This window comes from Pleurodeles waltl, chromosome 5 (assembly GCF_031143425.1).
Source record: "Pleurodeles waltl isolate 20211129_DDA chromosome 5, aPleWal1.hap1.20221129, whole genome shotgun sequence".
In the NCBI taxonomy this organism is placed as follows: domain Eukaryota; kingdom Metazoa; phylum Chordata; class Amphibia; order Caudata; family Salamandridae; genus Pleurodeles; species Pleurodeles waltl.
In genome coordinates this window covers 344,092,759-344,116,747 of record NC_090444.1, presented here as the reverse complement: position 1 = coordinate 344,116,747, position 23,989 = coordinate 344,092,759, and positions in this window count along the sequence as shown.

Here is a 23,989-nt window from a genome sequence, read left to right as displayed (position 1 = left end):
AGAACTCACTGACGATGGGGAAGAATTCCTTGGTGCGGGTGGAGCTATCCTCAATGCTGTGTGCAAGGTTGTTCTTTTTAACATCGTTGAGTTATTGGTGATATTTGTGGAGAGCTGACTTGAAGGTGGCTCAGTCTGTGTCGTCTCTGCTCGTGCGCCATGTTTTCCAGTTGTTTTCAGCTGCGTTTCATTGTGCTTAATTCTGGGGTGTACCAGCTGGCTTGTTTGGTGGATCTGCAAGTTTTGGCTGGTTTGATGGGGGCAACTCAGTCAGAGGCATAGGTTATCCAGGTGTTGAAGTTTTTGCCTGTTTCAGGTTGATTGCGATGTTGGGCTGGATGGTGTTGAGGGTGTCTTTTTATTGGTTCTGTGTCACTTTTCTCCAGCTGCGGGAGAAGTACTGGGAAGGGTGGGAGTGGTGAGAGATGTTCCTATAATGGTGAAGTGGACGATGGAGTGGTCAGTCCAGGTGAGTTCTGAGGTATGGCTCTATTTGACTCTGCTGAAGGATGAAAAGATAGGGTGTGTGCTCTTTTCTCTGTTTGGGGACTATGACCAACTGGGTGAGGCTGATCTTGTCCGTTTGTTCCAAAAGGTTGTCCAAATTCATGTATGTAGGGTGGTCCGGGTGGAAGTTGAGGTCTCTGAGGAAGACGTAGTGATTGGATTTGATGGTAAATGGGGCGATGAAGTTTGTGATAGTGTTGCTGGTTCATGGTTCTGCGGTCTGTAGGGGAGGGTGCCTTTGATGGTTGTATTGTTGTCAGTGTGGAGTTGGAAGTTCAAGTGTGCCATGATCGATGTAGTTTTTTCTCCAGTGGTGCAGCTGATTAATTCTTTCAGGATGATGGTGATGCCCCCTCTGTATTTGTTGGAGCGGTCCCTATGTTTCATCCTGTAGTGATTGGGCATTGCAGTGGCGATGTTGGGGCCAAGGGGGGTTAATCCATGTCTCTGTGATGAAGGTCACGTCGCGGGCGAGTGTGGAGATCGTGTCCCAGACTCCGGTGGTGTGCTTGCAGAGTGATCTGGCATTGATCAGGAGGACTAGAGTGGTTTCGCGGTGGTATTGGCCGCAGGGATGGGAGTGGAGTAGGTTCCTGCAAGAGCAGGCGGTGCTAGTTTGCAGGTGAACTGACATCGGTGGCAGGTGAATGGCCCTGCTATGTGGCAAGGAGATGCAAAGCAGCATTTGTTGCTGCATCTGAGGTCCAGGGCTTGGAGATCTGTGGTGGAATACCTGTCTGTGTCCAGAGTTCCAGGGTTCCTGGTTCTGGGCGCAGTCCAGCCATGGTCCAGGCACGGATCGGTGCAGACAGGCTAGCCTTTGCTGTGCTGCCTGCTCACCTGCTATGTGCAGCCACGCTGCAGACTCCATTAAGTGGGCCCTGGAAATGGCACTGGGGAGGTAGGGGGCATGAGTGGGTGGTGGAAAAAACTGGAGAAAACATCGCAGAAACTGCCAAGGGCTGGCAGGTGACAGCTAAGGAATGTGAGGAAAAATACAATTAAAATAAAAATAAATTAAAGAGTGGAAGCTGACTGACAGGGCAGGCTGCCTAGGACTGACCCACAAAGAAGAGAGAGAGCCTTAGCAGCAGGTTGGTGGAAAAAGGCACTGACTGCAGTGAGAAGGGAGCTGGTGAGGGCCTGCTCACTGGGGCTGTGATGCGGTCTCCATTAAGTAGCTTGTGGGAGGGATGCTGGTGAGGCAGGTGGCAGGAGCAGGTGGAGGGAAGCAGGTGGCAGGAAAAGCAGGAGAAAATGGTGCAGAAACTGCCAGGGGCTGGCAGACAACAGCCAATTAATTAAAAGCAGAAGCTGACAGTGCAGGCTGCTTAGGACTGACCTGAACAGGGCAGGGACAGCCTTAGCAGCAGTGCAACGGAAGGTAGCACTCACTGCAGTGAGCGGGAGCTGGTGAGGGCCTGTTCACTGGGTCTGTGCTGCAGCTTTAATTAAGTAGGCCTTGGGATGGGGGAAGGATGCTGGCAAGGTGGGCAGCAGGAGTGGGAGGCAGGAAAAACAGGAGAAAACAATGCAGAAACAGCCAAGGGCTGGCAGGTGACAACCAAGGAATAGAAGAGGAACAAAAATTTTAAGAACTAAATCAAAGAGTGAAAGTCGACAGGCTGCCTAGGACTGACCTGCACAGGGAAAGGACAAACTTAGCAGCAGTGTGGCAGAAGAAGGCACTGACTGTAGCGAGGGGAAGCTGGTGGGAGACCTTCTCACAGAGCGTATTATACTACTCACTGTTTTCCAAATGTATGTCACCTAGCTCGTACCCACCAACTAGTTCACTACACTTTAAGACCTGTAGGGCTTAAGGTCACCTAGACTCACATCCACCTCTTGATTGTTCTGATATGCATATTTATGTCCTATTTGCAGAATACTTCATTAATAAAACAGATAAAATCTCTCAACTTAATTGATTTTTAAGAATAACACTTTTCAATATTTTTCTTAAAATTGGTCCCAACATGAGATGCCTAAATAACCTTCGGTATTTAAAAAAACTGTATTTCAGTGGAGCGTGATGGCACTTCAATATGGTGCCATACTTTTACCTTCCTGAATTGGGCTGTTCTGAAAAGTGAATACTCTTCAAGCACTGATGACCGTACGGGCCAGCTTGTCCACCCATTGGAAGTGAGGTCCAAGTGCAAAGACAGCGCCGGGTTCTCCCTCCTCCAAATGGATTTTCTTGTCGTCGCAGCCTGTGTGCTGGCCGCCGGACACTTAGAAGTGCTCCATTATATTGACTAGAGCACTTTTTATCGCCTTGGGCTGCCTGCGAAAGACACCACGCCCACAGCCTTAGGGATGACACTGCCTACTTCAAACATGGCTGCTGCATCCCATGGTATGGGCACTCAGTGGGTCCCATATCTGAGATGGCTTTGTCACACCTACATCCAGTTTGGCAACACTTAAAACCCCCTCCCCTTGTCCTCATTCTGTGCCTCCAGACTGGCAGATAGAGGTAGGTTACGGGCTAAACACCCCATGGAGCAGTATGAGTACTGTAGTGAGACCATATATAATGTATGTTACTTTCCTCCTAAACCTTTCTCCTAAATGGCAATTTACTTTTGGCTAGTTTTCTCTGCAGCTGTGCAGAGTACTCTGCCTAGACCTAAGGGGTAATAGTCAAGCATTCAACAGAGTGAGATCCTTACGCTAACCTATTGGGATACATTACATGACAATGCTCCACTTTTGGTTTATGATTGTTTTAACAATGTGCTTGCGGTGTTTGTCACGGTTGGTCACCTGCCTGGCCTGGTTTGTGTCACTGTGCATGTAGGAAGCTGGCCCTTTATGTGGTATGTGAATACTGTGCAAAATGTCCAGGGGTTCCCCAATGAGTGGACAGGGTTTATTATGCAATCCAAAAAAGCTCTATTTAGGGGTACAGTAGTTGAGTAGCCTTAGGCTCAACAGAGGAGCGGAAGGCATCTACAAATACATGCAATAGTTAATAAATGACACACATGACTCAAGAAGGACATCCACACAATATATAAAAATAGCAAGTTTCTTTATATACGTTTAGACATCAGAGAAAAATCGTTTGTAAATAGGATTTATTTTCACTTTAAAAAGTGGACAATTAGTGCAATTTCTGTGTTCTGCAATGTTATCCTTTGGGAGGAAGAACAAGTTCTGCATTCAGGTACTGTTTGAAGACTTACTGGTCCAATCTCTTTTTTTATTTTGGAGGATTCACGCAATGTACAAAAAGCCATAATAAAGAAGGGTGATTAATACCCTCTTAACCTGATGTGATATAAATAATTTAGTAAACAGAACAGATAAATAATTATCACAAAGCCAACATTTGCTCAAGTCCAGAATCCTAGTCATTGCGTGTATATTATCAAGCTCTGCCAGCCCCCTGCTCTCGTCCACAAGAGAGTACCATTATTTCTCTGAACCTGGAGTTTCCCATAGATTACAAAATGTCTTAAGAGACCCAGATCTAAGTGCATATCGATATTCGGATTCTTTGATTCTTTGCATTTTAAAGAGCCTCTGCGCATACGTAAGGACCAGGTCAGATCGCCAATTTCGCAAAATTAAAGATCTGGCTACTTAATGCATATATAAACAATCTTTTTTTCAACCTGAAATAAACATTCATACTTGGAGAATATCCAAGGATGGCAGAATAGATATCTATATCACAATCTGACCATAAAGTGCGAGAACAGTGCAACTGGATTTCTGCACAAAAGGAGGCTATTCGTGGACATCCCCAAACAATATGAGTACAATTGGATCCGTTCTCAGCCAGACACCTGTGACATCTGTCAGAATCTGAGGATTGATTCTATTCAGGAATTCCGGAGTTCTATAGAATAACCACTTTGCAAAAAACTGCATTCTAGGAAAATTAGCACCTTTTAGTAATGACAAATTAAGTGTGTTTGCCCTTATTTCATGTATACTCTGAAACTGCAAGGCCTTCCTTTGACTGCCATCTATCTTATACTTTTAAATACAGTGTTTTAACCTTCTGACTCCTCAGAATATCAACCCAGAAACTAATGGATCTTTAAGTAGTGGTCTCTATCCAGTTTTCAACCAGTTCTAAACTATCCCATATTTTAGTAATGCCTAGCTAGGCTACTTAGAAATTGCCTTTCATGAATAAAGGACACTTGCATGAATATTCTAAAATGTCTTATTGAATGTTCTGTTTCCGGCCAGGATTTCCAGCCTCGGGCATTTAAAAAAATCTAAAACCTTATGATATCCATTAGAGTTCCACCTGGCCAGGATATTCTTATCTAAAGTATATGATTCCCGACCCAAATATCGGCCAGGCGGACTGTACCACTAATGACTGGAATGTTGTAATGCTTAAACAACTGATCCTTATGTTTAAAAGCTACGCTAGAGTCTTACACCTGACTTTTTTGGGAGATCTTGTGATACGCAGAAAATTGACAATCTTATACTCCAGGAGGATCTGATTAATACAAAAGTTGTCTACACTTGTTTTACCAAAAACTTTTTTATCATAAAAACCTGTTAGAAGAATGTGTAAACTTGGCAAAATATATAATTCAAGGTTGGGAAAAGCCAGACTCCCTTCTTTTGGAGCACTATAAAGCACTTCAATGGCCAGTCTGGGTGTTTGTTTTGCCCACAGAAATTTTGAGAATAAGCCTTTTAATTCCCCAAAAAAGTTCATCCGAAGGGCACATGGAACTGCTGCCAATAAAAAATACATGACGGAAGGACTGACATTTTAATCAATGGAACCCGACCCATTATTGAGAGTGGTAAATCAGCCCATCTGGTAAACAGTGCTTTTATCTTGTAAATCAAGGGAACAGAGTTCAAGGTAAATAGATCATTCATTTTTTTCGTAAACATGTATTCCTAGATACCTTTTAGGGTGATGATTCACTAAGGGGTGGAATTCTATTGGCAAGGAGTCTAGTGCACAATAACTTAATAACATTTCTGTTTTTAGCTTATTTATTTTGTACCCACCCACCTCTTGAAAGTCCTGAAATATTTAAAAAATCTGATCTAAATTTGCCTTTTCTGGCTTTAAAAATAGCACTATATCATCTGCATACAATTTAATAGGGGTTATTTCGCTTATTGGGGATTTGATAATTGTATCAGTATGTATAGCTATAGCTAAGGGCTCTATTAATAGTGCAGAAAGGATCGGTGACATAGGACATCCCTGACTTGTAACCTTTAGAATCATACATACCCTATATTACCTGAATTAATAGCAATTTGAGCTTTAGCGCCATAGTACAAATGTGATATGCTCTGAATCAGCTGCTCAGGGAATCCAAACTCCCGCAAGATGGCAAAGAGACTGACCCAGGACACAAGGTCGAATGCCTTTTCTGCATCTAAGAAAAAGAAATGGCAGAAATCCAATTCTGTGAGAAATAATCCAGTGCCCTTTGAAGAAGAATTGTCTCCCAGAAATAAATCTACACTGGTCTGGATGTATAATGGACCGCAGCATTTTACTCATCCAATTAGCCAGCACTTTTGCAATGATTTTATAATATGTATTTAACAAACTATTAGGTCTGTAAGAATTAACATCCTCTTTATTTGTATCTTTTTTCAGAAAACTATCCACAACCGTGGTATGGAATGAGGCCAGGACTTCACACCCCTCTAAGATATGATTGGCAAGTCTTGCCAGTTCAGGATTTAAAGTTGGTGCAAATTTCTTAAAAAACTCAGCTAGGAGTCCATCTTCACCGCATGCTTTCCCATGTGGCAATGACTTTACCACCTCCTCTATTTCCTCAAGGGTGGGTGTGGCTAGCAAAGCCTGTGCTTGGGTAACACCAAGCTTTGGAAGAGAAAGCTGAGATAGAAAACTTTAATTCTAGCGATATCAATCACCATAAAGTACTTTGTAGTGCCTAAAAAACTGCTCATGGATCTGGGCGGGCTCTGTCAGCCTGGCTTTACTTTCATGATCAAATAGGGAGGTAACCTTAATCCTCATCTGAGGCTCATGCATCTGCCAGGCTGAAAATCATCCAACATATTCCCTCTCCTCATACACCTTTGGCAGATATGCAGCATTTGCTGTATACCCGTGCTCATAATAATATTCGTGCATTATCACCACTGCTTGCTTAAGTGCCATCTTATTAGTTATATTCTTACTACGGGAATTTGCCAGACTTGCTTGTCGGAGCGCACTCTCCAAGCCTTTCTGACGAGCAGCTAGTGCCCTTCTGTTCCTGATACTTTGTGAGGTTATTTGACCATGTATGTCTGCCTTAAATGCTTTATAAACACAATCCACACTGACCGAACCGGTATTTATTGCAAAATAGCTAGCTATCTTGCTATTTACTTCCGTACAACATTTTTCGTTCTCAAGGTTGATCTTATCCAAGTGCCACCTCGGGGTGTGCCTCTCAACCTTTATCCCAAGAATCTCCACCTCTACCAAAGAATTATCTGAAAAACTACTTGGAGTCTGAGCAAAATTGCCTAGATTCAGCTCAAAAGAGGACAAGAAATAGTCTAATCTAGCTGCAGAGTTGTACTTCCCTGAAACACACAAATATTTGCGTTTCGTTGCAATCTTGTTGCGCTTCATATCAGTAAGGCCCAGGATTTATATACATTTTAATATGGCTTTTGCCACCTTTTGGTTTATTCTGCCTACATGTGAGAGATGTAGAATCTAAAACTGGGTTTAATAAGCAATTAAAATTACCCCCTATAATGACAAATCCAGAAATAGTTACGAATGCCTGAGTGAGTTCAAGAATTGAGGCCGGATCATCAAGAATGGGGGCATAAATCGGGGCTACGGTCAATCTACAGTTATTAGCCAGCCCACTAATAAGGGCCAAGCGTCCATCTTTATCTATTTGAGAAAAGGCAACCGGAAATGGGAAGAACGTACTCACATAAACAGCCAACCCCCTGTAGGCAGAACATGCAGATGATATATAATGATGATCAGCCCATTTTTCAAAGATTTTATTCTTGAATACCTTTTGATCTTGCAAATGCGTCTCCTGAATAAGAATCACATCAGGTGAGTGGCATTTTATCCAATCCTTACTCGCCTGGGCTTTGCATTTATTGTTTAAACTGTTGGCATTAAATGTGATGATGCGAAGCCCTGCATAATGGGATGTCATTGTACAATTCCATTCTGCCTTACCAAATAGGCCACATTGCTGCTTACTGATTGATGCTGGTAGCTATTAATAAATGTCAGAATCTTAATACGATCCCTGACTGTAGCCACTCTACCTAGCCCTCTCTCCCATGAGTAGCAGTATATTAGAAACACTGAGCCTACACTGCAAACTGGAAGTGCCTGAGTAAAATATTTAAAATTTGATTTTAATTATGAGAGAAACATCTGCCCCTACATAGCAAAGTTTTTCCGATTTGTAAAATATTACCCCAGAGAGTGCTAGATATGCAATATGTTAAAATTGTGCAAAAACACCTAGGCTCGCTATTGCTGTATTGCGAACACCTCATCAGACGTTTGCCATAAAGTGCATTGTGCTAAGCTAACAGACTATTCTTTAAAGTGCTATTTCATAGTGGCTGAAGCACCCTTACCTTAGTGCACATTGTGTGATGTAAACATTGTATTCCACTTTTCCACCCTTGAGTACTGATACTTTCCAGACACTTCCATAGTTCCATAGTTCCAAACGTCCCTCAGTCCATTCCCTTCAAACCCTTTCCCACCCAACCGAGACATCCACCCACTGGCCACTGGGGTGGAATGCTTTAGCTTGCACCTCCCACCTGAACCCCTCCCAGACTTACTGGACCAATCTCAGAGATTTAAGGTGAGTATTTGGCAAGGGATTGGACCACACCTAATGGTCACTCTGGGTGCTGGGGCGGCCGGGTGCGGAGGTGTAGTATGGCATTGGGTGCCCAATGTATTTCAATGGAGATCGGCCTTCATGGAAATAGGCTGCAGGCTATGGCCAGGAGGCCTGTTGTGGTCAACCAACAGGTAGTTTGGAAACATGGGAAGCTCGGGTAAGTAGGTGCACTTTAGGTTCTCTTTTCACTGGGTAAGGGGCAACAGGTGCAGAGGTGTCCTTTGGTCTTGGGTTTCTGGGTCCAGGAAAACTTGCAGTTCAGGGTCGTGTGGTCTGAGGCTGCAGGGGTTGTCGTGGCATCCAGAAGGGGTAAAACCAAAGTGGACTCAAGCTCAGGAGATGAGGTGGACTTCGTTGACACCAGGGGCCCACTTTAACTCCGTCTGGAGGCAATGGATGCAGTGGTTGGACCCCTAACAGTGCCAGGGAAGGAATTCCCTGGCACTGATAGTGCTTACCGCCATGGAAATCCACGGCGGTAAGCCGGGTCAAAATACCGCCGGTGGTATAGTGACGGCCGCCGGGCTGGAGACCCAGGTCTCCAGCCCAGCGGGCGGAACGGAGAACCGGCGGATGACCATGGCAGTAACCGCCATGGTCATAATTCCACCAAGTAAGACCGCCAGCCTGTTGGCGGTCTTATCGCCGGTTCTCCGCCTTCCGCCAGGGTCATAATGACCCCCATTGAGTCCTTATTGATGGCAAGCAGTCTTCTCGGGTTTCTGGAGCCGCAGCTACAGGATTAGTCGACTTTTGGTGCAGACTTTGCAGAGGGATGCAGACAGGCCAGCAGGCATGCTAATGAGCAGGTCATCCTGTGTGAGGAGGTGTTACACCCTCTTCCCGGACAGGCTTTTCATCTGAGCATCCTGAGGCTCTCCCTCTATGAGGCCAGGCTCTTGTCTGGTGGTGGCAAGCTGGCAAGAACTGGTCAGCAAGCACACCAGAGGCTAGTAGGTTTTCTGGGGGCACCTCTAAGGTGCCCTCTGGGTGCATGTATTAATAATTCCATTACTGGCATCATTGTGGGTTTATCACTTTGAGATGTTTGATACTAAACATCCCTACCTCCAGTGAAGCCATAATGTAGCTGGGGAACTTGTATTGAGCACATATATTTAAATTGGCTTCCTTTGTCACTTACTATGTCTGAGAATTGACAAAGACATAGCAGGGGCATATCTGCTCATGCAGATATGCCCTCACATGTAATATAATACACCCTGCCTTTGGATTGTAGGACCTGCTAGTGGGGTGCCTTACATATATTGCATGCAGTGTTAGGGGACCTGGCACAGAGGTTGTGTACAATGTTGTGTTTTCACTTTTGTCTGCATCAAGACACGCAGCCTGCAATGTGCTTGGTGAGGGGTCCTTTAGAATGGCACAATTAGTTTTGGAGCCCTTAGGGACCCTCCTTAGCACCACACGCCTGAGGTACCAGGGGTACCATTAACTAGGGAATTACAGAGGGTGTTTAAGGTCTTGCCAATTGGAGAAACAACTGTGAAGTTTTGGGAAATTGCTCTCACACTGGGGACCTGATAAGCAAGCAACCAGAGCACTTTCAGTCTAAATCACATCATGTATCAGGTACAAAGTGAGAAAGAGTAACCATGTCAAAAAGCAGCACTTTCCTACAGCGCACTATTCTCCTTAGGGTGGCAGTGCACTCCTGGCATGCTGTGTTAACTCACAGCTATGATTTATGTACAAAGGGCATACTGTGAATGCTATAGGGTTTGGTAACCCATAAGTCAATATGTGACACTCCTCAAAGAGCTGTTTTATTTCTTTTCTTTTTTACAGGTTGGTACTTCCTTCTATCTTCTGATCACTTGGATCCCCTCCCGCCTGTAGGAATCTAACCAATAAACGTTAATCTTTTATAAGAACAGTATTCCTTTTGTGTATTACTAAATCCATAGGGAGCCTTCCACCTTATCCATGAATTTGTTCCTGGTATCCTCAACTCATCTATGCACATGGTGTCACATGCCCAGTCATCAGTTTGTGCATAATAGCCAGAGATAGTGCCACTCAGCCATTGCTCTTACGGCAATACTGAGAGGGATCCGGGTCACCAAGTGGCCAGGAAACTCAAGAATCATCCATGGAAGCCATTCTAAAAGGAATCTCAGAAGTGGAAGTCAAGCTGGGCTCCATAAATGCAAAAATGCCATCCCTGGCAGCGGATAATAAGTAAATACGAGCTGATATAGGATCTTTTCACACCAAATTGAAGGACAGAGATACAGATGATGTCACTTGAAGACTGATTGGCTAATGCTGACTCCTGAGATTCTGACTTCTAATATTTGAAACCAAAAGTGGTTGATATGGAAGATCGTGTGATATTTAACAATGTTCAATACTGTGGGATCCTGGAGAAGATGGAAAAATACAGCACACATGATTTTTTGATGTAGGCCCCTTCCTTTCCTCATGGGCATCAACTATGTCCCATCAATAGAACTGCAGAAGGCCACATGAACAGTGTAAGTAAATGTCTCTTTTTGAATGATCACCCCCAAAGTTTTGGACTGATACTTCTGGTTTTTCGACTCTGAGAGTGCACCGAGGCCTGGTAACCAGACCTCAGTACCATTGTTCTGACCCTACAAAGTATGTGTTTGATTGGAATACACCCATATAAGTCCCTAGTGCATGGTACAAGTGGTAAACACGGCCTGTAAGTTAAGGTGTCCCACCAAGAATTCAGCACCTATTGAGCTGCCCTGGGAATGACAACATGAAAGCATGTCTTCCAGCCTGCCACTGAAGATTAGCAGAGCAGTTTGGAACTGCTAACGTGACTTTGCAATTTAAATTAATGGCAAAGCCCAAACCTCCCTTTTTAATATAAATGTTGCCCTTACAGCAAGCCTCCCGAGTCCTAAGGCAGGGTGCAGTGTATTACAAAGCAGGGTGCAGTGTATTACAAAGCAGGACACGTATTTTTTTTGTGTCCTAACAGTAAAAAATCTCAAACTGTCATTTTACCCCGTGGGTAAGTACAGGGTTGCATGCAGACAGCTGCGTTGTAGTAACTTCCAAATGGGACTACTAAAGTTGATACTTCAAGGTATCACAATAATCAGTACATTAAACATGACGATGCTCAAATCAAGTTTAATCATCTTTTGAAGAAATACAACTTTTAGAACATTGTCACTCTGTCGCCCAATTTTTCTAGTGGCCGCTCCCAGATGCTGGCCACAAGATAGCCTTCGCCCTCTTGGGGAGAAGTGTGAAAGACATCCAGGAACAAAAACAATAGAGGCCGAATGTTGGTCCAGGTGACCACTCCCTGGCAGGAAGCTACACATGGTTTGAGCATAATAGGCAATCTTCAATGGGTAAGCACTTTTGAAGGGCAAATGGTGGCCACACGTGAGGCTGGCTGCCATTTTGCTGACGTAGACGGATTGGAGACAGAGAGGAGAGACAAGTTGCCAAACTGTTTTTTCTGTGGACTTGTAACCCTCAAACAATCACACCTCTAGGGTGGACTACTAAGCTTCACACACCACGAACGGGTTACTGCCATTTTGGGATTGAGCATAATAGTGTACTCTGGGATAGCTAGATACCACACATTGTAGGAAGTCATCATCAGATGGAAATAATCCTCATAGCCCATTTGCTAGTAGCCATTCCATCCCCTAAGGGTACTTTCTGGGCATAAATATGGCACCCCTGGCATCCAGATCTTAGATCACATCTAGACTCAAGAGACAACAGAATAAAGACTGCTCTGCTGGTGTTGCATAGGTTCTCATTATCCCAATGAGACTACTGGATTTGGGCAGCAGAATCACTTGTACTGTGGGGACTGAGTCTGATCCCCACCATGTGACACCTGTCTGCCTAATCCGGGTTTGTTCAGGCTAACTAGCAGTGTCTCATTTCCACCCAAGAGCAGGGATGATTTGGGCAATCGGGTGCATGACATACATGTCTCCTCAGTGGAATCATGGTCACTCAGATCTCATCTGTTTCTCTCAGTTACATTAGTCTCATGTATGGAAGAACAATCAGAGGCAGAGTAAAGTTCAATAAGGTTTTATCGAAGTAACTGCATCTTAGATAATAAAGCATGTATTGCAGTAACTGGGACGATGAAGCACAGTAAGATTAAAATTGTGACAAGGAGAGTAAAACACAAGAATAATGCTACCATACTGTAACTAAGGTTTGTAGGGATAGCTCCTACCTAAGCTATGTTAGAGCACAGCAAGTTAAGCTCTAATTCTGACTTTCAGGTTCCCCTGGGAAGACATCAGCCCTCATACCTGAGCAAGAGGCCTATCAGCGATCAGTAATCAGCTCTCAGTCATAGTCATCTGGCTGGAATCTCCCTCTAACGTACATGGGTCAAAGTAGTGTTTTTATAATAAAACATCTGATGTTCCAAGAAAGGATCCCCAAGTAAGAGTGTGTATTTTTCTGCGAACATTAGAGACACAGCGTACCACTTTTGCTGGCAACCTATCCTACCGCAGCCTTGACAAAAGCACAGAGTGAAAGAAAATGTCTTGTTTAAGAACGCAGTGCTGACCTAGGCAAAGAACAGCTAGATAGAGAAAATAAAACAAGACCGCAAATGTGGCTAATGTTAAAATAATAAAATGAAGCTACACAAAGTATATCTTGGTTAAAGTGCATAGCGGTAGGCCTAGTTTCCTAAAACAACATGTATAAAACTATAGCTAAAAATGGCTACACAACACCCTCCCCTTGCTGGTTAAAAGGTGGTTCAAAGCCTCACTTAATATAAAAGTGCTACTAAAATTCATCTTAAAGTATATATATGTGGGAATGTCAATGATGACAAGTTAAAAGACACTTGAGCAAGTATGAAAAGGACAATTTCAAATATTAAATGGGGTGTCGAGAAAGCCAAATTTGAAAAGTCAGAGTCAGTTTTAAAGTCGCCAATTGAATCTGGGATAATTAAAGATAACAAATCTTCCACTTCGGCAGGTGGTAAAGTAGAAAGTATCTGGCCAAGGAAAACCAAAGAGCATTCGTATTTCAAAGCCTGAGCTCCAGCCAAGGCAGCAGCATTCCGTAGTGTGCCCAACAGTGAGTTTAGAGCTGCTTGATCCACAAAGGGCAACTCATAAACAGCTTCCTGTAGCAAACGCACCCTCAACGCGGATGTCTGGTAATGAGCCCTTAGCAAGAACATCAACAGATCAGTGTCCAATGAAAGCAAGCCCTGTGTAGAAAGACAAACTTTCAGTGCACATTCAAAAGGGGAGAAAAGGCACTGAAACACTGGCTTCACACAATGCAAAACCGGTCTCAATGACAGAGACCAGTCACACTCCAATCGCTCCAGGAGTGGTGCTCCAAAGTACTGCATCATGCGTTCATGACACAGCTGCGCTGGTGGAAGTGCTTTCAGTACTTCTTTTTGTAACGGGACAGCTATTGAGCAGAAAAAGTAGCAATAGCAAAATGCCACCTATTATAGCCAAGGTTATCGGAAATCCCCCGAAATTACTGGAAAATATTGAGTCTATGGCTGAAGGTATTAAGCCAAATATAGAGGAAAAGTTGTGATTCCAGTAGTACTGGATGCAATAAATATCCGACCCATGAGTTCACCAAAGTGTCTTGGAAAGTTAGTACTTGAAAGGGACTGTATCTCTGTGGATGACCTCGCAACCTGTAGCGCATAGGTCTCACGTGCAGATGTAAGCACTGCATGTTTTTGAAACAATAGATCCTTGAGTCTCCTCAACTTGTCAAAATTCAGAATTGAATTAACAATGTGGGGACAAATCTCAGCTACTTCCCTCTGTCATGTAGGAGGAAAAAGTACATTTCCGCAGCATGTAACAATTTTTGAGACAGAAACAACATAAACTATGCATCCCACAACAGCTCTCACTATTACGGAGCGCATAGCTGCCTTTGAAGAGCACCTGGAACACAGGTCTAATCAAGGGGACTAGGATTCCCTTCAGATAACAAGCCAAGTTCGCTGCCGAAGTGTTATACGCTCCATGCAAGGACAGCTGTTTAGAAACCATCAAATGGCTGACAGAAGTCTCGCACTCACTACCTCTAACAAAGACCTCCTTCATGCCACTGAGACATTTGTAAGTGAAGGGCAGCTCCCGCACCTAGTGTATGTAACTCTCTCCTAGCCTTTCATATCTGCCCACTGGAATGTGTTTTAAGCAGGATGTGAAATGAAGTGTTGAAATAGGCAGCTTGATAACCCCCTGTATTAACCACTCGGCAGATGGTATTTCAGCCACAGTGAAAGGCAACTTTTCTAATTTTTCAATATTTAACATGACATAAGTCGCTTCCTTCTTAGCCATTAGTTGTTGTTGTCACATTAAATTAAATGTAGAAAATATGTCCCTTGCGCTAACGTGTTGCTAAGGAATGGGACCTGCTTTCAGTGTTTGTAGTGTTCAACTTAACTGCACATTGGATCTTAGTTGACTCTTTCCATGGTTTAAAGAGGACATGTGCTCTGTACTATGTCTATTGCAGAGCAAACAATGTTGTTTAAGGTGTATATTCGGTATGATAGGGTAGTAATCCCATTATCTTCAACAGCTAATGCCTTCTGTAAATTTTCCTGATCTATTTGCCTTAACCGGGCAGCAGCTTCTTGTTGAGAAAGCTTCCAAATTTCATTATAGACTGCATATAAGAAGCTCCTTCTACATTGTTTTCTGGGGCCTTACAGGAAATCTAGTGAGGAACTCTTCAACCATTGCTAGCATAGTTTCCCTACACTGTATGTCGTTACTATACCTGCGTGTTCAGATAACACATAACGAGGGTCAGGCCTACTTGTTTTAAAACCCCCGTGGAGGTTACAAAATGTTTATGACACCCATTGGTATCTATTGGCCACAATACCCAGCCACAGGATGTGAAAGTGAAGCATTAAATGTGCCATTTTGGACCTATTCATCAAGCTGATCATCTGTTGCATTGATACATTTTTGCCATTTGTAAAATTTAGCAGGGGCAGGTATACTGAGTGCATTAAAATCCTTAATTTTTGCAATGCCTAAACAACTTATCTGTTGTACAGCTTCAGTTAAAATTATTGTTTGAACAGGTATCAGGCTTGCTCCAAAAAAAGCTTCCTTTCCCCTTCTTTGCCAATTTTTTGTTCCCCACACACTTTTTAAGACAATGGACTTCAACCAATATTCATAGCCTTCTATAGCCAACCAGGAAACAAAGGAATCTGAATAAATGAATTTTGTATCTGTCTATAATATATGTACATTTTCCATAAATGGCAATTTAAAGTAATATGACTCAGCATTTTTAACATCGTGCCGAGAGAAATGTGTATATTTTCCAGAATATATTTTAGAACTTCCTTGTGGAGGAGTTGGACAATGTTCCCATTGTGTATAATTAAAAATAGTTTTCGGGGTACTTACTCTGTGAATGAAATGGTGTCCATAATAATTATAGCAGAGCATGTCTCCATAATTTTCTTTGGATTGATAAACATCTTCACATTCAAGTACAGCAAAATACTGCAATTCAGTCATCAGAGAATCATAGTATTATTACATTATTCATAGAAAGTTTAAACACATATGGTATTTGAATGACCTCCATCGGGTCGTATATATCAAATGTGACTTTATCCCAAACAATCCTATCAGGAATGGGTATAACAGAAATGTCCACGTAAGACAAGTCTCTGCGGACCTTGTGAGAAGAGAAATGGGGTTTCAGGGCCTCATTCACCAGTTCAACTGTTGATCGTTCAGGAAGGTAATTACCATGTATTAGTAGAAAGAAAATAATAACAAAGTCAATCCAAACAAGGAAAGCTATTATAGTCAAGGAAAGCCACAGATAGTTCCATGGGAGAACAAAGTAAGTTGTTTTGAGCCAAATAATCAGCTTACGTGTGCTTGACAGTCCAAATGCAGAAGTGTCAGATGGGTCAGAGAAAGTGTCATTGATGTTGACCAAGTATCCATAATCGGCAGTTCGTGCAAAAACTGGAGCCGTATTTTGAAGAGGAGAACTAACAGTGGTCTCCTGAGGTGGTTCGTATAAGACGATGCCATCCTTTTGTGTAGAATTTGAGAATGATCAATCAACATTTTCTGTGTTGCTTGTTGTAAAGGATGCTAGCGGAACTAATGAAAGATCATTTTCCACCCTCCCCAAGCTGGGTGAGATGTCAGTGTTGCTGTTTAAAACTTGTAGAGGGACATTTTTACCAGTAGTGAGAGGGAATCGGTTACTACTGGTTGTTCCTCTTTGGCTGCTGTGCAGGATCGGCCACATGATGTAAACTGACGTTATCGATGGAGACAAAGCAGTTCTCTTTAGAACCAGGCAGCAGTGGTAGAATAACAGTTCTGGTACAGTGTATCTTCAGGATTGTAACCAGTGCACGATGACCAAGCTCCTTTTTCACAGCAACTTTTTCACGTACTAGATACCCAACCTTTGGAATCCAGGTGGTAAATGTTATCGGTACATCCTTAATTCCTGATGAGGCAGCAAAGATGGAAGCGTTGTCATCACGGAACTGTTGTAATTCCTGCATGACAGTGACATGTTAATTTAGAGTGCTTCTGCCGCCTCCACGCCAGGACCATCAAGATCTGAAACATACGTTTGAGTTCCAAACAGGCACTCGTATGAAGTATGACCCCCCACCCCAAGGGACCTTCTAGGCAGATTATTAAGTGCTCTCTGGACTCCATACAGGTGATTAAGCCAACTATGACCCGTATCTAGTACTCTGCCTGTTAAGGATTACTTTAAATGTCAGTTTCGTCGCTCAACGACACTATTTCCCTTAGGATGAAATGGAGACGAGTAATGGAGTGGACCCATAATGAAGCCATGGCATCCCTGAATGCCCTTGAAGCAAAAGCTGGGCCCTGGTCGGAGTGGAAAGTTGCAACTGCATATGTGACGATAAAGACTTGCAAATCTTTAATAACAGTCCGAGCGTCAGCTGAGCATTGTGGCCACACCCATAGAAATCTGGAGCAGGAGTCAACAATGACTAGAATATATTTGTATGCACTGTCAGGTGTCTAAGGACCGCAGTGGTCTACACATTGTAATGGTTTGTTAGAAATTAAGAGGAGTGTCTGTGGTGGGCGTTTAATGGTGGACCCCTTAATTTGTTGGCACATATCACAACAAAGGACTTACTGCTTGGTGTGTTTGTATAGACCTGACCACCAATAACAAGCCTGCAACAATGATATTGTAGCCGCCACACCTGCATGAGCACAAGCAACTCCCTCATGCGCTTCTTTGATCAACTCTGGTCTTAGGTCTTTATTGGGAATCACTTGAACTCCCACACCTGGTATTTTTACTTCTGCATCACGCATGCCTCCCATCCAGTAGGAATATTTTGGGGGGATATCCTTTAGGTAAAGGAGTGCCGTCAGCCGAGGCTTTCACAGCAGCCAGTATTTCATTGTCCTGTTTCATCCTAGAACAAGTTACTGCAGTAACAAAAGCCGTAGCTACTGCTGATTTGGTTGCTTCATCAGCCAGTGTATTCCCAACAACGTGTATTTCAACGCGCTGGTGTCCAAGTGTATGTATTACATGGACATTTGGTAGCGTTTCCTTCAGATGCACTACTTTCCCCCACAGAAGTCTGTGTTTGATGGTGTTACCGTTGGAATCTCTGAACCCAGTCTGTAGCCAATAATGCAGATATATTCATTGAAGGACTGGGCACAATAGTATGAATCACAGACAATCAGTGTTAGCTGGTCAGGATCCGTATGTTCCAGTGTCATCACGAGCCTTTAGCTCTGCTAGTTGTGCAGTGCAATCCCCTATGGTTTACGTATAGGTATGTTGTGGATAGAATTTACTACCCTCTATCTAGCCGCTTACGACTGTGCACGCAGTGGAGTATTGATGCTTTGTGTCCATAGCAGGTTGTGCTGAGCCACTGGTGTACATGACTCTTTGATATCTATCAATAGGTAATGTATTTGCCGGAACTGGGTATTCTAGTTCATATTGTAAAAATTCTTTAGTTTGTAACTTTGGGTCAAAAATATAGTCAACATCAGTGGCTGTCAAAGACGTTGCCCATTGGATCCAACTTCAATGTAATGCTTTAGCATTTGGAACCCTGGCTTTCGTAGCAGCCTCAAGGGCTGGTATTGGCGATTCAACAATAATGTGATTCCCCTGGGCTAATGGTCATTCTTTAATGAAAGCCATCTGAACATCAGTGAGAATTTTCTCAGTGGGAGCAAAACGTTGTTCTGCTGCTGAATACAAATGTGATTTGTATGCAATCGGGACTGTCTCACCCTCATTGAATGTTAAATAGGTGAAACCAATGGCACCAGCTATTTCTCTATGACCAGATGTTTTTTATTGTCCCTTGTGTGTAAGTGTTGTGCTGCAAGCATGTCTTGTTGCAATGCTCTGAGGATGCATGTGTGTTCGACTGTCCAGAATTTACCGGAAAAGTCAGGACGTATCAAGTCATATAAGGGTCTGATGTGTGATGCATCACCTGGAATGTATGTTCTACCAAAATTTAGAAAACCCAATAGCGATTAGAGGTTTTAAATGGTATTTGGAGTTTGTAACTGTGTGCATTTCTCTAAGAATTGTGGCGCTAGGCTCTTGCCTTCACTCGATAATTTGTTTCCCAGAAACAGGACACTAAGGAAGGCTATTTTAGTTTTTTTTAAGTTTAATTTATAGCTGAATTTGGCAAATCCTACAACAATGCGGGCTACCCTCCTTAGATGTTGCAGTAATTCATCGTCTGTGAGGTAGATATCATCTACATAGGACAATGCTTCTGGGTCAATGTCGTGCAATATTGAAGTTACACAAGCCGGGAACAGTCCTGGGCTGTTCTTGTACCCCTGTGGTAAACAACAGGATTTTTCCTGGGAGCCTAGTGCACAGAAACTTCTTAGGTCTCTACTCTCAGGTGCTATATTTTGTCAGAAGAAGCCATTGGAGATATCCAATGTTGTTTTGTATTTTACTATGACCCTGATTTATACTTTTTGGTGCAAAACTGCACTAACGCAGTTTTGCACCAAAAGGTTTAGCACCGGCTTGCACCATTTCTGTGCACCTGCCGGGCTCCATATTTATGGAATGGTGCAAGCCGGTGCAAAGTGTAGGCTAGTGTAAAAAAAAATGACGTTAGTCGGGTGGGGCTGGCGGTATGGAAGAAGGGGGTTTTGCACCAAAAAATGATGTTAGGCAGGTAAGAGTAAAAAAAAATGACTCTAACCTGCCTAGAGTCATTTTCTGACAGAAAACCATACCTTATAAAAGACAGGGGTCATTTCCACCACCCCAATAGAGAGCACAGGGGACCAGGGTCCCCTGGGCATGGCCATTGCACCCTGTGCCATGTATGGGGGCCCATTTCAGGGCCCCCTGTGGCACTTTAAAAAATAAAATAAAATACTTACCTATACTTACCTGTACTTACCTGGGATGGGGTCCCCCATCCTCTGCTGTCCCTCTGGTGTGGGTGGGGGTGTCCCTGGAGCCTGGGGAGGGCACCAGTGGGCTTATTCCATGGTGTTCTTCCATGGAAATAGGCTCACAGGTCCCCTAACGCCTACACTGACCCAGGCGTGAAAAAACGGGGCAAAGCAAGCTTTGCACCATTTTTTTACCCCTCCACCCTCCTGTGCGCCATTTTTGCATGGGAGTATAAATATGGCGCTAAGGCCATAGAGTCATTTTTTGCACAGGAACACCTACCTTGCATATCATGAAGGCAAGGTAGGTTTCCACGTCCAAAAAATAACTTTAACGCCATAAATGTGGTGCTAGATGGGTCTAGCGCCAAAGTATAAATATGGAGTTAGTTTTGCACCAAACTAGAGTAAAAAAGAAATTATGCTAATTCGGTGAAAACAGAGTATAAATATCCCCCTAAGTTGTTCATAAGTGAGGTGCTATGAGAGTTTTGTATAGCATATGTGCGTGTATGACTATTTAAGTGTCTGTAGTCTAAGAGTATTCTGTCTGAATGGTCCTGTTTAGCTACAGGGAATAAAGGATTATTAATTGGTGAGACACAGGGTTATGTTATGCCCTGGTACTCTAGTTGTGTGAGGATTTCCCTCTTGGCTGCTTTAGCATCATGTTTTATTGGGTATTGGGGTTGAGGGTGAGGTTGATTCTTAATTGAAATTACATGATAGGGAGAATCTTTATCCCTCCCTAAGTGGTTGCGATATAACGTGGGTGCCTGCGCCAATACCCAAGCAATGGCACAGGATTCTACAAGCTCGTTGAGAACAAAAGGTGAGAAAGAACGTTTGATAATCTCTTCCCCGTATGGGCAAGTGCGGACAAATTCAGGTGGCCTGTGCGCCTTATTTATACTCCTTCGTCAATTTGACGCACAGGAGGGGGTGGGCCTTAAAAAACAGTGCCCAGCCTGATGTGCGCCGTTTTTTAACACCTGGGTGAGGGCAGGCATTAAGGGACCTGTGGGCTCACTTCCATGGTCTGTGACCATGGAAGCAGTCCAGAGGTGCCCTTCCCTGCTCCCAGGGACACTCCCTGCCGCCCTCCCCCACCCCTGGAGGACACCCATGGATGGGGGAACCCATCCCAGAGGTAAGTATAATTCTTTAATTTTTTTAAAGTGGTATAGGGGGGGCCTAATTTGGGCCCCCCTACAGAAGTCCCCTGGGCATGGCCATTGGGAAAGGGGGCATGACTCCTGTCTTTGCTGAGACAGGAGTCATTGCAATGGGGGTTGTGAGTCAAAAAATGGCGCAAGTCTGGTTTGAGCCATGATTTTTTACTCTAACCTGACTTGTACCATTTTTTTTACACACAACCACCCTTTTTCCCCTACGCCTGGTTAGTGTCATTTTTTTTAACTCTGGCCAGCCCGCAGCGCCAGCTAACGTCAATCCTTAAAAAAGGCGCCCGCCTGGCACGTAGGAATGGCATTAGTCGGCTGTAAATTTCTTGACGCAAACCAGCGCCGCCGCTGGTTTGCGTCAAAAAGTATAAATATGGGCCTAAATATGGTGTCCTAGAACCAGCAATGATGTAGGTGACAGTGGATGGGAAACACAGGAGCTATGCAGACCTGAAAGATCTAGCACGATTCTTGTACAACCTAGATTATCAAAACATAGACATTACTCCACCATTATTGACGTAATGCAACTACTTTCAACACAATGGAATGTATTCCCACCGCCAAGGTAGGACACAACAGTTTTTTAAGGAGGCAGATAGACAGAGGGAGACAGCAATTTAAACTGTGGAAGAACTCACTCAGGGCAAATCTAGAAACAAAACTAGGTTGGAGGAGACTGAAGTACAACCTCTTACTGATGATTTGCAGAAACATATGAGTAGATCGCAGATGTGATACTGTTACAGACTCCCTGCTGTTTAGTTGTTCACTCTCTGTGTTGCACTCACTATTGCCCAGATGTTTTGCAGGATTGTGCTGGCCTTGCGTCATGCAGGGTGATGCAAGGGCAACACAATTCTGAGATACATTTTACCAAGCCATGCAAAGGCCACGTTGCATGGCCCCCTGTGGCTTGGTAAACCTGAATAATGCAAGACAGTGCAAGTTACTGCCTTGCATTAGTCTGTGCAGGGAAAGCATTAAGCGGTGGAGAGTGGGTGTCCCCACACATGGACCATTGTATTTTTGGGCATTTCCCAAACTTAACAAGACAGGGAAGCCTGGGAAAGTGTCAAAAATCAAAGCATTCCCGATAGGGCCACAATAAGGAGAAATATCTTTATTTTTCCTCATTTTTCACATTTTCTAAGTTTGCTGCATGCTGCCCACTGCAGTGGAAGACCCGGTGTTCCAAGAAGTGTTCAGTGTGATGCTAGATAACTACATAACTGACAACAGTAACACAGCCACCACACACGTGGTAGAGTAGGAGGCGTTAAAGACGGTGATCTGTGGTCATTGCAATCATGCAGTCACTGGGGCATGAGGCAACATCCATCAGGCAGTCACACCGATGGAAAATTTGTTGAGATGCTTTGAGAGGTCGATGTTGTCAGACAACACAACATGGACTGTGCTGTTGGATGCACAGAACAGCCATGCACAACTGCTTGAGTAGTTGTGTTGCCTAGACTACAAGGCAAAGCAAGCCTAGATGCATGCAGAAGGGGACAAACTGGGCCGGCTTTTGGCGTGGCTGCTAAGACATGCATCCACAAGAGATCTGATCACCTGTATTCATATCTCCCACTGTTAGAAATAGGGTTAATGGTTGGCAGAGGTGTGCACTCTGTCTAAGCAGGAACCAGAATCCTAGTCAGGGTAAGTCAGATACACACCATATACTAACCTGAGCTCACCTTCTGGTAGTTTCGCACAGAGGAGTAAGACTTAATTTAGAAGGCAATGTGGAAAGTATTTGTGCAACACTTAAAACAGTAAAATAGCCACACAAAAATACTCCACACCAGGTTAGAAATATAAAGCTTAATTAGAACAAAACAAGACCAAAACAACAAAAATCCAATAACTAGAAGTTGAGATGTGAATGTTTAAAGAATATCTGCAAATGTAGTTCTTATAACCTTAAAGCGCCATTGGAACTATCTGGTCACGCTAACCGGAGTAAATCCAAAGGTTCAGGCCAACCATGATGGAGCGCGAGCTTTGTCAAGCTGAAAAAGTATCCTTTGTGGAGGTTGCATTGACATAAAAGATCCAATATGAGGAGCAGAGGGGATGATGTGAAGGCTGTGTCTGGTCCAATCTGTGCATTCAGGGATGTGTCATCGAGCCACACAGTTGTTGATGTGATGTCCTCGAGCAGCGGGGTCGCATTGAAACCTTTGCCATGAAGGAGATGCATCGTCAAGTTGCGCAGGACTAAGAGCGATATGTTGGTTCTGAGCAGTGCGGTTGGTGCTGTGATACTTCTTTGCTTAGCAACAGTGGTGATGCATTAGTGTCAAGGAGAGATGCGTGATTGACATCGACACAGAGATGACAATACATGATTTCTATAGCAAACAGCTGCAGAGCCCACTTTCAAGTGCCAAGTACTTGATTGGCACCACTTGGCAGGGTAGGACTCACAGATAGTAGAGTTCATAGAATTCAGAAGCTATAGCAGAATTGACTGAAGTCTTTGATGTACCTGAGACTTCAGAACAGGAGCCAAGCCAGCAAGCTCTTGGAGTCCCTTTGGTTCTGGGGATGTAGAGATAAAGATCTAGTTGTTCCACTCCCAGGTTAGGAGGGCAGCAGGTAGCATGGCAGGCACAGGAAAGCAGGAGTATAGCAAAGTCCAGCAGTTTCAGCAGAGTGACAGTCCCATCAGCAGCACAGCAGTCCTTCTTCCTGGCAAAACGACCTCAGGTCCAGAAGTGTACTGTTAGACCTGACAGCCATAGGGTAGTCACCCCTAACTTTTTGCTTGCCTCCCTCCACTTTTTAGATACTGCTTTTGCTGTTTTTAAGACTCTGCGCTCTTTACCATTGCTAACCAGTGCTAAAGTGCATATGCTGTCTATGCTCTCTCCCTCTAAACGTGGTAACATTGGATCATACCCAACTGGACTATTTAACTTCATTTTCAGTCCCTAGTAGAGTGCAT